Below are 15234 nucleotides of genomic sequence, written 5' to 3'. Positions count from 1 at the left end.
GCTTTGGGAAAATTTTACTCCCTCAAAAGGACTCCACATGTCTCCAGGGAGGACCTGTACTTTTTGTGTGTCAAATAAAAGACACACACAGAACAGTGACTCTGGTTATCATGGTACCAAAATATGGGAGGGTGGGAGGCAAATTGTTATGATCCAACACCACTCTCCAACCAGGGCAATGCTCTTGGGTCAAGCATCCTTTCAAACTGCGTATTTGTGGGGCAAAAAAAGGAAGCTCCATTCAACAGCTGGAAAATTACTGAAAACTTGGACATTGGCACATGGCAAACAAAAAGAAAGAGAGAAAGAAGAACTGTTTGAAGTAAGAGGACAAAACAAATTTTGACCAGCTTCCTTGTTTAACAGCATGAGCCACCTCAGAATTTATGAGGTCCCCAAAACTAGGTTTGCATAATGAACAATCAGAGCATCTGTAAAGCAGCAAACACATGGAAATCAAGCAAAACCACATCTGCATAACAAATGCTGGAATATTGCTCTAAACAAAGGCTGGTCCCTGACACTTGATGAAAACCCAAGAATGCAGAACAGTGTGGGTGCTTAAAGCAAATGGCAAGATGGTGAACAACCCCAAGTAAGCAAGTCTTCCTTTTTAAATGCTTCCACCCCTAAATATGTTGTGCACATGTTGCATTCTTAGCCCAGGGAACTTGGCCATCCCTATGACAACCCCATGGACCACTGTGAGAAGCGTGAAGCCAGGGCTGTACAGTTGATATATCTTTTTTTTTGCGGTATGCAGGCCTCTCACTGTTGTGGCCTCTCCTGTTGCGGAGCACAGGCTCCGGACGCGCAGGCTCAGCGGCCATGGCTCACGGGCCCAGCCACTCCACGGCATGCGGGATCCTCCCGGACCAGGGGTGAACCCATGTACCCTGCATCGGTAGGCGGACTCCCAACCACTGCGCCGCCAGGGAAGCCCCGATACACCTTTAAAATGGCACATCGTGTCAGGTCTCTTTACTCTTAAATCTCTCCATGTAAGTGGCATATAATCAGACAGTCCTTTTTTTTTTTTTTTGCAACATCTGAACATCTGATACAATTCATGACAATATTAAACTGGCTACATTTGTAAATCACTGATTCAGGCTCTTTTTTTTTTTTTCTTTTACTAAATTTATTTTATTCACCGAGTGGGTTGTGGGCCCTTGCCACTGACCCTGAGTGGCTGGGCCACCTAGACCGAATTTGCCTAGAGGGTGGGCTGTTGGATTCCTGCTTCCCCACCACGGTGCTCCAGTCTCCTCAGAGCTTCTTGCACTTTTGAGAAGAAACAGCTCCTATATCAGATGTCTTCAGGGTGAGTAACCTTGTGAAAATGCACCTGTGCCTAAATTGTCTAATAACCTTGTCAGGCTTGTGGAGTCCCACCCTGGAGAGATAATATAATAGGTCACAGCCACTGAGGTACTCAGAGGATCTGGTTAGAGTCCCGAATCCTGGGTCAGAGTCCCAGGGTTTTGGGTTTGTCTGACTGTTTTATTGCTCGGATTGGCCAATAGGTGTTGGCTCTTGGATGACTTTAGCAAAACTTTATTAAACCTGATAGTAATGAGTCCCCTGACTCAGGAGATAAGACATTGCTCCTGTCTAGAAACATTGCCCTATGGAGGTGTCGGGTTTTCACCTGTGCCTAATATGATTGTCTGGTGGTATTGATACAGGTGTGTATTATTGATGGAACCAGACCTGATTACCTTGTTGAGGTGAGAAGGTAAAGGAGAAATGGGAGCTAGGAGAAATCGTCTCTTTCTGAATGGGTGGTCAGCATGGATTAAAAAGCATAGCTGTGTGTCTTTAGTGCCTTAATGAAAGGCAGAGATGAAAGAGAAACAAAACAGGTGGGGCAATGTTATTAGACATTTAAGGAAGGTTGAGATTGTAAAGGCAGTAACAAAACAAACAAGGATTTTATATAATTACTTTCAGTTTCAATAAAAAATACAGTAGTCATACTTGGCCTACATTTAGCCAAGTGTAAAACAAACAAGCAAAAAAATCTTCCAAACACAAACAAAACTTGTTAAGAAAAATTTTAGAGGGGTTGTTGAAAATAGCTTCTAAATGGTAAAGAGGTCTAGAGGGTGGCCTGAGAAGGCTGAAGTATCTTGAAGCTGGAGACAATGTTTCTAATGCAGGTAATGTCTAAGAAGCATGTGTGTATGGAACTCTATCAGCAAGTTCAGTGCTTTGCTCTGTTTGTACCTGTCCTTTCTGGTAACAATACGGTTCTTTTTGCTATGTGCTTTTATTCTGTAAATTTTAACATACTATGTTCTTGTTCTGTATGACTTCCTACTGTAGATGGTATACTGGAGTTTTGAAAAAGAAAATTATTTTCTTTTGTAGTATTGCCTGGCCCCAATATCAGCTGGAGTCGGGGGAAAAAATGGCCCAAGAATGTGTCTTTGAATTATAATACTATTTTACAATTACACTTGTTTTGCAAAAGAGAGGAGAAATCAGGTGAAATCAGCTTTATCCCCATTTCTTACAAGGGACGAGCCTTTATACAATTGGACACATTTTGGGTTTTCCTGACTGAAAATTTTTTTTTTAATTTTATTAAAGTATAGTTGATTTACAATGTTGTTAATTTCTGCTATACCGCAAAATGACAGGTATATTATATATATATTCTTTTTCATGTTCTTTTCCATTATGGTTCATCACAGGACACTGAATATAGTTCCGTGTGCTGTACAGTAGGACCTTGTTTCTTATCTTCACTGACAATTTTAACATTCTTTTGTATGAGCCAAACTCATACAAAATTGAGGGAGTTAAAATTGAACTGCTTAAGTGTGTATATATATGCGTATGTTTAAAAGGAAAGTTTGCTGGGAGGAACAAACATTGGCAATGGTACCAGAGGCCAAGGGCTCAATGGAGACCTTGGGCTGAGTGTATTCTACCTGGAAATTGCCCAGATGTCTAGATTATCTTGTCTGTGATCTCTGCTGGGGAGGTAAACTATTTTGGTCATCTACCAGGAAGATTATACCCGTACATGCTCAGAAAGGAAGTGAGGGCTTGAGTATTTTACCCTGTATCTTCCTGAGTTCCTCTCTCAAGTTCAACTTTGGGTCTAAGAGAGCCCCTCACTTTCTTCAGGGTGATACCGTCACCTCTCCCGCCCTCCTCACCGTCCAAGGTGGTGAGTGACGTGGAGCCTGGACTCCCCGAGGCTCCTCTGCAACAGGCAAGCCTGCACTCAGCACACGGGGGAACTATTAGGCTGTGACCGTATCGGCTGCAGTCCTGGAGCTGCCGGACAGACAGACCTCTAGGCCACAGCTCTGGACACTCTCCTCTAGGGGAAAGCTTTCCACTGTCCCCTCGGTGAGCCTCGTCAGAGCTGCTCATCGTTGGGACGACCGTTCCCCAGTCTCTTGTCCCGGGAATTCTCACGGCCAAGCTGTGGATAGATACCACCACATTTGCCTGCTTCTTTCCAGAAACCAAAGTAGGAGACAGAATTGGTTCCTAAATCCTAAGGTTCTTGTTTCCCCTCTGCTTTTGTGGGGAGTGAGGGAAGGCCATTTTCCAGAGATTTGCAGTCCACAGACTGTTTGAAACCGGGGTATCGATGAAGCCTTAACCTAGGGGCTGCTTGCTTGCTCGCTCTCTCTCTCTCTAGCTCTCCCTCTCTCTCTCTCTCTCTCTCTCTAAATGGCCATCCTTGGAGGGGCTCGCTCAGCCCTCAGAACCAGCGCTGAGGGTAGAGGGGTGGAGGGGCAGGCCCGGGTGTGCCCAGGTGCTCCCCCACAAGGAGCAAAGCGTGCTCTGAGCCGCAGATGGGCAAACCTGGTGCTTCCCTCCGTCTCCCATGAACACAAGGGTTTCCCAGGTGCAGCCAATGCTGCAGCATCACGCAGACCTGGAGTTTCTGATGAGACTCTGGTCAACGTCGGGCGCAATCCACAGAGGCCGGGCAGAGGCGGCAGGTGTTTGTTAAAGACGGTTGTTCCAGGCTCTTCTGTGGTTTTGCTGCCCAGAAGTAAATTGTATCGAGCACCACAGTGGAGGAACCCAGTGGGCCTTCAGAGGATGGACTCCCCGGTGGAGACCACGGGGCTATCCTACCATCGATGGTCAACTCCCCTCGGATCAAGTGTAACAGGTACAAGTCCTGGGCTCCTGACATTTGACCTCAACTGGTTTTTCTAGGTTATTTTGTACATTTTTCATCAGCGGCGGAGGGAAGACCCTCAGAAAAAGCCTGTCTTGCCTGAGCCAGAGCCTAATGACCTCGACTTACTACATCTGGCTCCTCCTCTCGCGCCTCCTGCAGCCCCCACACTGTGAGAAGGGGGATCCCTGCCCGCGGAGTCCAGGCTTCCACCAAAAGTCCTCCGGGGGTCTCAGGTCCTGCCCCAGCCCTGCACCTTCCTTACCAGACAGTCAAGGGGATCGGTCTCCCCTCCCTGAACCCACCAGGGTATTCAATTCGACCCAGGGGTCCTCTGCTTCAGGCAGGGCCATATCCGTGGAGACGAGTTCCTGCAGGTCCAGAGGATCAAGGTCAACCAGGGGTTTTGTATGTGTGCACCCTCCCCCCTTCCTACCTCTGATCTATATAATTGGGGAAAACGTATTTAAAGCACAGCTTTCTGTATATGCCTCAATGCCCTAGTTCCTTCTGGGAGTAGGATCTCCTTCTGGGAGATCCCTTCTGGGATCTACTAACAAAATTAAATGATTTCCTCACCAGAAAAAATAGACATTAAAGTATTCTCAGATCAGGCTTCCGCCCTTCAAGCTGCACTATTACTCCGGGGAAACAAGCCTCACCCAGGAGCTCCTGAAGAAATTCTACAAAAGGTAAGAGCATATGTTTGGGCTGGTAGGAGGCCGGGAAGAGCCTGGATGTCTGACCCAACAGTAGTAAAACTCCATCCAGGTGCCCAGGCTCCAAATTTAAAGCAACACCCTTTAAAGAGGGACGCAAAGGAAGGGATAAAGCCTCTGATAAGCAGCTTTCTTAAATGCCAATTAATCGGACCTTGTCAATCCCATATAACACTCCCATCCTGCTGGTACAAGAACCTGGGACCAGAGATGACTGGTTTATACAGGTTTTAAGGGCCGTTAATGTGTAGAGGATACACATGCGGTGGTGCCAAATCCTTATACTTTGCTTACAACTTTATCTGGAGACTTTTATCTGGACTTCTGCTGCACTTAACAGATGCCTTTTACTACAGACCCCTAAGTCCCGAATTCCTGTAACTATTTGCCTTTGAATGGGACGATACAGACACTAATATAAAAGAACAAAATTGTTGAATGGGCCTCCCACAAGGATGGAAGCAGGCCCCCACCATCTTCAGGGAAGCCTTAGCCCAGGACTTAAGGGATCTCCAATTATATGAGGGAGTCTTATTCTAATATGTGGATGATATACTCATTGCTAGTAAAACTAAGGCAGTTTCAGACCAAATACAATCCTTACTTTAAACTTTCTGGCAGACTGGAGATGGAAAGTCTCCAAGGGACAAGCACAAATGTCTCCACCAACTGTAAAATATCTAGGATTTGAGTTATCAAGAGGACAAAGAGACTTATTGCCAGACCGAAGGGAAGCATGGGCTAGGGTGGCTGTACCCACCACCAGAAGGCAACCAGGAGGATGCTGGGAATGGCTGGGTTTTGTCATACTTGGATTCCTAACTTTGGACTCATGGCCAAATCCCTATATGAAGCTCTTAAAGGAAATGACAGTGAGTCATTAAGCTGGACTGAGGAAAGCTCTAAGGCATTCCCTACCATACAGATAATTGAAGTGTGTTCTAACAGAGCTGACCTGACTGATCAGATTAGAAAATTCAGATGTGGAAACGGTTACAGATGGAGCAGCTTCATGGACGGGGCTGTGCAATCGTAGCTCATCAGGAAGGCCTAGGAGCAGAACCCCCTCCAGGTACATCTGCCCAGAAGGCCGAGCTCAGAGGCCCCCACAGAGCCCTGCAGCTTGGAGCAAAGAAAAAGGTTTTTATACTGATTCTAAGTTTGCATTCTCTGTCGTGCATGCACATGGGGCCAGATGGAAAGAGAGGTCTACTAACATCAGGAAGGAAAGAAACTAAACACACAGAGGGGATACTGGCCTTACTAGACTCTGTTACAGTGTGGGAAGAATAGCCACAGGACATTGCCGGGGCCACCAAAAGACTGAACAGCCAAATTATTTCCTTTACTATGTAACTATCAGGCCGCAAAACAGGCGGCCAGAACCCAAAACCCAGATCCTCAGGCCCTAGCACTCATCTCAGGTGTGGACCTCTCCCTGTTTAAGGCTTAGCATCCAGAGAGAGCAGACGCAGGGAGGTTTCATGCTGACTCTAACTTCATGAGATTTAGATGGTCATCAGTACCGAACAACCACAGAGGCCCAAGCATTTAAGGGAAAGAATTACTAGGGGTCTGCATCAAGGAACCCAACATGGGAGGAATGCAACCGCTCATGAGCTGTGCAAGTTTATTATTGCTCCACAAATGCAAAGGACCATCCAAAAGGTAACACAAAATTGCCTGATCTGCACCAGAAACAATCTTAAAACCGGGCCACCCCCGATGATAAAAGAGGTGCAAACCTGAGAGACAAAACCAGGAGACGATTGGTAAATAGACTTCACTGTTATACCAGGGGCCGGGGGACATTGTAGATATTTGCTGGTGTTTGTGATACCTTCACAGGATGGGGTGAAGCTTCTCCACGCAGGACAGAGAAACCTTCCTAGGGAACAAAGGCCTTACTCAGAGAAATGACCCCTTGTTTTGGGTTGCCTCTTTCAATTCAAAGTGACAGCAGAGGAGCTTTCAAAGCCAAGGTGACTCAAGGCGTGTCTCGGGCCCTCGGAAATCAGTGGAAGCTCATGCTTCCTGGAGACCTCAGTCTACAGGAAAGACTGCAGCAATGGATCATACCTTGAAAAAGATAGTCACCAAAGTGGACCAAGAAACCAACATAACTTGGGATACGGACTGACCAGCTGCTCTGCTGAGGGTCAGATCAGCCCCTTAAAAGCAAGCTCCGATTGAGCCCTTGTTTGATGTTCTATGGGAAACCCTTCCTTAAGACCAAGTATCACTGCAGTCTTGAAAATGCTCAAGTGGTGACAGAATTAGATTTGATAAAATGTGTACAGTCTCTCGGTGCTACCTAAAACTTAAAAGTTTTTTCCTCAAACTTGGAAAAATCAATGCCTGAGGATCAGCAGGGCACACTGTCGAGGACAGGCTGAACCTCTGTTTCATCTTTTTTTTTTTTTTTTTCTGGTATGCAGGCCTGTCACTGTCGTGGCCTCTTCCATTGCGGAGCACAGGCTCCGGACGCGCAGGCTCAGCGGCCATGGCTCACGGGCCCAGCCGCTCCGCGGCATGTGGGATCTTCCCGGACCGGGGCACGAACCCGTATCCCCTGCATCGGCAGGTGGACTCTCAACCACTGCGCCACCAGGGAAGCCCCTCTGTTTCATCTTTGTAATTACGCAAGTGAAACATGAATTCATGTTCGTTGTTTAAAAAAAAAAGCAACAATATGGAAACACACGGAGTGAAAAGTTAAAGCCCTTCGCACGCTCTTACCCCCTCCCACTCCCTCCCTTACATCCCGAGTCTCTCAGAGTATTTGTACATTTGACAGACAGGACCCCCCAGTACCCCCTCCACTCCTAGGAAGACTGGTCCTGCCTTCCCCCTCCTCACTCACCAAGATCACAAAACCCAAAAGAATTTGATTCTGGAGCACTTCCCAGAGTGGAGAAGGAGGTGCGATTTTACAAAGGAAAGGGGTCCGGTAGACCCTCAGGAAGAGAAGGGGGACCTCAGCCCTGCTGAGCAGTGGAGGGGCAGTTCAGAGAAGGCAGGCAATGGGGATGCGGTTCTAGTGGAGGGGCCGGAAGATGGAAACTTTGGGGCAGGTGAGGAGCATCTGAGGGGTGTCCCCTTAGACGAAGTTGGGGGCACCTATGGTCCTCCTAGAGAACAGCCCCCTCATTGGGATCAGCCTTTTCAAATTCAGGGGAATTTGTGTCTAACTTCCTCCTCTGATCGTGTCCATCCTACACCCCCCATGGGTGGTGGGCTGGGGAGATCCCCAGGGGCCCCCCTCACTGGGCCTGCAGGCGGCTCCATGGCAGCCCCAGGGCAGCCTTGGGGGCTCAGGGAGGACCTCACAGAGTGGAGGGCAGCATGGGGCCTGAGCTCCCCTGGATGGAGGGAGGGAGGAAGGCACCCTCCACGAAGTCCTCTGTGGATTTGGTTAAAAACCAAAGTGCATCTGAGTAAATTTGAAAGATCTGTTGGCTTTATTCAACGATTCCTGAATCTAGCAGATACAAAGGAGTTCCGAGGAGCTGTAAAAAATGAGAGACTTTTCGAGGCAGAAGGGAGCAGGACAAGGAGGTTATCCATGGTGCGAAAGTGGGTTGATCACTTTCCCTTAGGTGACAGATGGCAGGGGTCTACAAGGCAGGTCACCCACCTACCTAAGCCATTCCTGATTTTTTTAAAAATAAATTTATTTATTTATTTTTATTTTTATTGGAGTATAGTTGATTAATAATGTTGTGTTAGTTTCAGGTGTACAGCAAAGTGAATCAGTTATACATATACATATATCCACTCTTTTTCAGATTCTTTTCCCATATAGGTCATTATTATTATTATTTTTTTAACATCTACATTGGAGCACAGTTGCCCTACAATGGTGTGTTAGTCTCTGCTCCACAACAAAGTGAATCAGCCATACATATACATACGCTCCCATATCTCTTCCCTCTTGCGTCTCCCTCCCTCCCACCCTCCCTATCCCACCCCTCTAGGTGGTCACAAAGCACCGAGCTAATCTCCCTGTGCTATGCGGCTGCTTCCCACTAGCTATCTATTTATTTATTTATTTTTGGCTGTGTTGGGTCTTTGTTGCTGCGCGCGGGCTTTCTCTAGCTGCAGCGAGCAGGGGCTACTCTTCGTTGCAGTGCACTGGCTTCTCATTGTGGTGGCTTCTGGTTGCGGAGCACGGGCTCTCGAGCGCAGGCTAAGTAGTTGTGACGCACGGGCTTAGTTGCTCCATGGCTTGTGGGATCTTCCTGGACCAGGGCTCGAACCTGTGTCCACTGCATTGGCAGGCGGATTCTTAACCACTGCGCCACCAGGGAAGTCCCCTGATTTTTTTTTTTTTTTTTTTTTTTTTTTTGCGGTACGTGGGCCTCTCACTGTTGTGGCCTCTCCCGTTGCGGAGCACAGGCTCCGGACGCGCAGGCTCAGCGGCCATGGCTCACGGGCCCAGCCGCTCCGCGGCATGTGGGATCTTCCCGGACCGGGGCATGAACCCGTATCCCCTGCATCGGCAGGCGGACTCTCAACCACTGCGCCACCAGGGAAGCCCCCCTGATTTTTTTAAATCATTTTTATTCACTTTTTCTTTTTGAAAATAGGAGTAAACATGCAATGTATAGTGTCTATTTATATATTAAGATTCCATTCCTGGGAGAGTCAATCCTTTAATTAAGTTATGTCTTGGTTTGGTGACATGGGGCTTAGCATAAGTGACTCCATTTTGGGCCTGTTGTTTTTATCAGCTGACATTTGTGTGTGTGAGATTCCATTTATTTTTTTTAAACCATGCATATACACACACATCTTTTTTAAAAAAAGAATGGACTCATATTGAATTTACTTCTCTGTGGCTTGCTTTTTGCACTGAATACATTACAGTATTCCATGTCAGCATATGTAGAGCCGTCTCACTCTTTTTAACAAACATACTTTTATTTATTTATTTTTATAAATTTATTTTATTTATTTTTGGCTGAGTTGGGTCTTCATTGCTGCGTGCGGGCTTTCTCTAGTTGCAGTGAATGGGGGCTACTCTCGTGTTGCGTGGGATTCTCGTGGTGGCTTCTCTTGTTGCGGAGCATGGGCTCTAGGCGCATGGGCTTCAGTAGTTGTGGCACGCAGGCTCAGTAGTTGTGGCTCATGGGTTCTACAGCGCAGTCTCCATAGTCGTAGCTCACGGGCTTAGTTGCTCCACGGCATGTGGAATCTTCCCGGACCAGGGATCAAACCAATGTCCACTGCATTGGCAGGTGGATTCTCAACCACTGTGCCACCAGGGAAGCCCAACAAACATACTTTTAAAATTAGAAGGTGGCTGTTTGTGCTCTTTCTGTTGCTGCTGCTGCTGCTGATTTAGATGATAGTGATGATCTAAATGGTGATGATTTAGAATTAGGAGGCAGGTGATGAAAATGATCTGCAGAGAGACTGGTGGGGCCTCCTACCTGGACTGGATGTGTGGTGACCTGTCCAGAAGGAGCATTGCTATTAACCAGGCTGTGTCCTGGGGTTGGACGGGGTCCCCTAATATCACTTGGCCTCAGCTTCTACATCTCTGCAAAGGAGGTGGGGAAAGTTATGGAAAATCCCCAAATTCATCCTTTTGAAACTACTTCCATTTTGTTTTAGGTTTTCCATAGCACAAGCCTGTCAAACCTTTGACGACGTTTTAATGATGTTAAATGGCCTTCCCTTCCCTTTTATTCCTTATTCTCTTTTCTGAAAGAATCAAGGACAGACTTAGAATGCTTAGAATGTCAGTTTTACCCAGTTCAATGCTTTTACAAGTGTTGCCAAGAAAGAAATTCCCAGATGCAAACATGTCAAAATGATCTTTGTGAAAGGGGGAGCAAAAGCATATTTCAAATGTTGGTGATCAGCAATATTCTTGAAATATAATTATAGCCTTTGAAATCACGTGTCTTAAAATTAATTGTCCCAAGATCACGGTTGGGCTTTTCTTTCACAGAACTTTCAAACAACCTCAAATGTAATGCTAACTGGTGGTTTGTTTTTCATAAGAACGGCACAGAATCTCCTTCCTAGTTAGCTGGTGTAAGTTACTAAAATGGACAACACGACAAATGTGGGTGGGGTCAGGCAGGGCCGGAGCGGATGTGCATCTGAGGCCCTGCCTCTGGCTTGGAGCTTCTCCAGGGCAGCTCTGCCCGCTCCCCCTATCCCCCCATCCCCCCACCCCCGCACCTCAGCTTTCATCGCTCTAACAACTGCTGAGACACCAGGGGAGACCCATGAGCCGGAAATGCGGACTCGAGGTCTGATTCTTCCTCAAGTTAGTGCAGAAGGGATTTCACCAAGTGTAGTTCGATTGACAAAAAATACCGATGTCATTTTTAAATTGTAAAATTGTATTTCCAGATTCTCACCCACGTGGGGGTAACAAAGGACCCACGTGAATGGCTCAGCCCATGGAGTCTGAGATGGAGGAACTGACTGGAGGAAGAGGGAGACCTGAAAATTCTAGAGCACCTCCCACTCCTGGCTGAGTCCTGGATGACGTCACAGCAGCGACTTAACAAACCAGATTCATTGCCGCAGGGCAGCGCTTCCCAACTGAGGGTTGCAGGGATTCAGTCTGTTAGAAGATAGTTGCAGTGAGCGGGGTCTACTCTTAGTTGCGGTGCTTGAGCTTCTCATTGCGGTGGCTTCTCTTGTTGCGGAGCACAGGCTCTAGGCATGCGGGCTTCAGTAGTTGTGGTGCGCAGGCTCAGTAGTTGTGGCTCGCAGGCTCTAGAGCACAGGCTCAGTAGTTGTGGTGCACAAGCTTAGTTGCTCCGTGGCATGTGGGATCTTCCTGGACCAGGGCTTGAATCCGTGTCACCTGAATTGGCAGGCGGATTCTTAACCACTGCGCCACCAGGGAAGTCCCAGTATTTGACCTTCTGATTTACTTAGTATGATAATCTCTAAGTCCATTCATGTAGCTGCAAATGGCATTATTTCATTCTTTTTTATGGCTGAGTAGTATTCCACTGTATATATACACCACATCTTCTTTATCCATTCATCTGTTGATGGACATTTAGGTTGTTTCCATGTCTTGGCTATTGTAAATAGTGCTGCTGTGAAATAGGGGTGCATGTATCTTTTTGAATTATAGTTTTGTCTAGATGTATGCCCAGGAGTGGGATTGGCAGATCATATGGCAACTCTACTTTTAGTTTTTTAAGGAACCTCCATACTGTTTTCTATAGTGGCTGCACCAATTTACATTCCCACCAATGGTGTAGGAGGGTTCCCTTTTCTCCACACCCTCTCCAGCATTTACTGTTTGTAGATTTTTTGATGATGGCCATTCTGACTGGTGTGAGGTGATACCTCATTGTAGTTTTGACTTGCATTTCTCTAATGATTAGTGCTGTTGAGCATCTTTTCATGTGTTTGTTGGCAACCTGTATATCTTCTTTGGAGAAATGTCTGTTTAGGTCTTCTGCCCATTTTTGGATTGGGTTGCTTGTTTCTTTAATATTGAGGCTCAGTAGTTGTGGCACATGGGCTTAGTTGCTCTGCAGCATGTGGGATCTTCCTGGAGCAGGGCTCAAACCTGTGTACCCTGCACTGGCAGGTGGATTCTTAACCCCTGTGCCACCAGGAAAGTCCCTCTCTTTTCTTTTTTTTTAACTCATTGATTTCTATTCTGATCGTCACTATTTCCTTACTTCTACTTAATTTAGGTTTGATTCACTCCTCTTTTGCTACTTTCTTGAGCAAGCTTTTGTGGGAATGTAAGTTGGAAGTTTAGATTGTCTTCCTTCTAGTGTAAGTTTTTAAAATGACATTAATTTCCTTCTAAGCACGGCTTTAGCTGCCTCCCTTAAATCTGACATTTTTCTTTTCATTCAGTTTTAGATATTTTCTAATTTTCCCTGTGATTTCTTCTTTGGCCCATCGGTTATTTAAAAATGTGTTAATTTCCAAATATTTGGGAATTTCTCAGATTTCTTTCTGTCGTTGATGTCTAATTTAATTCCATTGTAGGAGACATATTTTGTATGTTCTCAATCCTTTTAAAATTTTCAGACACTTGTTTTGTGGCCTACCATATGATCTATTCTGGACAATGTTTCATTTGTGCTTGAAAAGAATGTGTATTCTGATGTTGTTGGATGGTTTTCTATAGTTGTCAAATATTTCAAGTTGGTTGCTAGTGTAATTCAGGTTTTCTATACCCTTGTTGACTTTGTCTTGTTCTATCAATTGCTAAGAGGAATTTTAAATCTCCAATTGCAACTGTCATTTTCTCCTTTCTATTCTCATGATTTGTTTTACATGTGTTAGAAATTCTTTCTTTTAAAAGGCTATATAATATTCCATTGTATGTATATAGTACGTTTTATTTACCCAATCATCCATCAATGGATACTTGGGTTGCTTCCACCTTTAGGCTATTGCAAATAATGCTGCTATAAACATGGATGTACAAATATCTCTGAGTCTCTGATTTCAGTTGAGTATATACTCAGAAGGGGAATTGCTGGAGCAAATGGTAATTCTGTGTTTAATATTTTGAGGAACCACCATGCTGTCTTCCATAGCAGATGCACTATTATAATATTCCCTTCAGCTGTCAAAGCCATGGTGTTTGACCTCCCACCACAAATCAAGTCCACCCCCTCCAGCAGCAAAGCTACTCGTTTTCTTGGCTAGCCCCACCTACACTAGTTAAAACTACACTAGTAAAACTATAGTTCTGGGGCAACAGGGCAGGAAAGAAGCAGCCTCAGGCGAGAAGTTCACAGACATCTACAGTTCCTACTAGAATTTTTAGCAGTTTTCAAGAATAGATGTTTCTCAAATTGTGTTTTACTTCCAATGCCCTGAAACAATCGGTTGTGTTTGACAATTTTGTCCAATTTTATTTATACTATCTTTGTGTGCAGAGGAATTGTTGACTGTGTCATATAACCAGCGCTGAAAGTCTTTTCCACAGTTTCTCTTTAAGTAGGAACCTGTATTAGTCAGGACCTTTCAACATTTAGTAAAAGAAATCCAACTGAATTAGTTATGACTTTTAGAATTTTGAGATACAGAAAACCCCCCAATAAAACTTATTTAAACAATACAGGAAATTTATGGCTCACAATTCTAAACAGTCTATAGGATCGTCTACAGGACAGGTCAGACAGGTGAGGTTTGACAGTGCAGCTCTAATGATGCAACAAACGCAAGGTTCTTCTTCTTAGTGCACATTTGACAGTACTGACTTCGTCTTCAGCCTCTTTTGGTGCCTTTCTCCTAAACCCTGTCTGTTCAGGCTTTCTTCTTGTAGGAGCAAAACAGTTGCCACCTTTCCAGACCTCATAAATTTACACCATACCAGAAGAGCAAGGATGCTGCAGTTTACTAGAAGGCCCAACCCAAGTCTCGGTGGGTCTCATTGGTTCTGATTGGGTTACAGGACCATCCCGGAAAGGCTCAGCCACCAGAGGGAACGATTATGCTGCATAGCTTAAATGGGAGGAATGAACCTCAGGAGGCAACCAACAAATTTGTGTTAGGCAACACAAATTAGCCCTAAATAATAAATAATTGCATTGGCTTACCCAGCTAGGTTCACATCCTCAAAGCACTTTGAAAGAGCTATACAAACCATGGCCTCTGAGGCTGAAGCCAGTCTTCATGCTGCCAACTCCCGGATTCTCTCCCCCTCCTTTCCCCAACCCCACACTCCCGTTTTGGCCTCATTCATTGCTGCTGCAGAAAGCCCTCTTTACGTTGTGAATAACATGGCCATCAGCAGTTACCACAGTAAAACGCTATCTTCTCTCCCTTTTCTGTGTCCATGTAGCAATTTCCAGCAAGGGCTCAATAGTGCCCAACATGGGTCAGTGCCCATCCCTTGGCCCAATCATTGTTGCCAGAGGCAGGGTATTGTACCTGGCAAGGTAACATGCCCATCCCAGTGGTCAGAGGACACCGTTCTGTTGCCAGAGGGGCAATAAGAAAACTTTTCAAAAAGTCAGAAAACAATGGCTACCACACACAGACCATCTTGGTATCTAATTATGGGCTCTTCTTGAATGTCAGGCAGAGGGGGCTGAACTTGACCGAGTAAGAAATGCAGGGTACAAGGGAGAGATCTATTGTCAGACTGGAGGCAGGCTGCTTTGGGAGGAACTGGGCAGGATGGAGTAGAGGTCAGTCTAAACATGTAATGAAGTTGTAAAGAGAGTATCGCACGCAGGAATGGAAGTGATTGGGAAGGCCCATCCATCCCCAGTCTTATCATCCCCCTAATAAAACTGCCAAACTTTATGAGACAAGACACGTAAAAAGATCCCTGATTTCCAGCCATGCATTAGCAGGACAATTCTTGAAGCCTTTGTGAAGGATTTCCGGAGGAAATGC

General features: G+C 45.7%; 1 protein-coding gene across 3 annotated transcripts in view; it reads left to right on the top strand.

The window, feature by feature from the left end:
* TWSG1 (twisted gastrulation BMP signaling modulator 1) overlaps positions 1 to 13310 on the top strand; it is a 58891-nt gene extending 45581 nt beyond the window's left edge. For 2 of the 3 annotated variants that reach the window (XR_012325308.1, XR_012325312.1), the window contains exons 8-9: positions 764 to 4848; positions 11245 to 13310. The gene's annotated coding sequence lies outside the window, so the exon portion shown is untranslated. The remainder of the gene's footprint in view (positions 1 to 763; positions 4849 to 11244) is intronic. The other variant, XR_012325309.1, reaches the window with a different exon arrangement.
* The last annotated feature ends 1924 nt before the right edge of the window (positions 13311 to 15234 follow it).

This window comes from Tursiops truncatus, chromosome 13 (genome assembly GCF_011762595.2).
Source record: "Tursiops truncatus isolate mTurTru1 chromosome 13, mTurTru1.mat.Y, whole genome shotgun sequence".
Lineage (NCBI taxonomy): Eukaryota > Metazoa > Chordata > Mammalia > Artiodactyla > Delphinidae > Tursiops > Tursiops truncatus.
The sequence above is the reverse complement of the archived record's forward strand: the minus strand, read 5'-3'. Positions and strand labels throughout refer to the sequence as shown.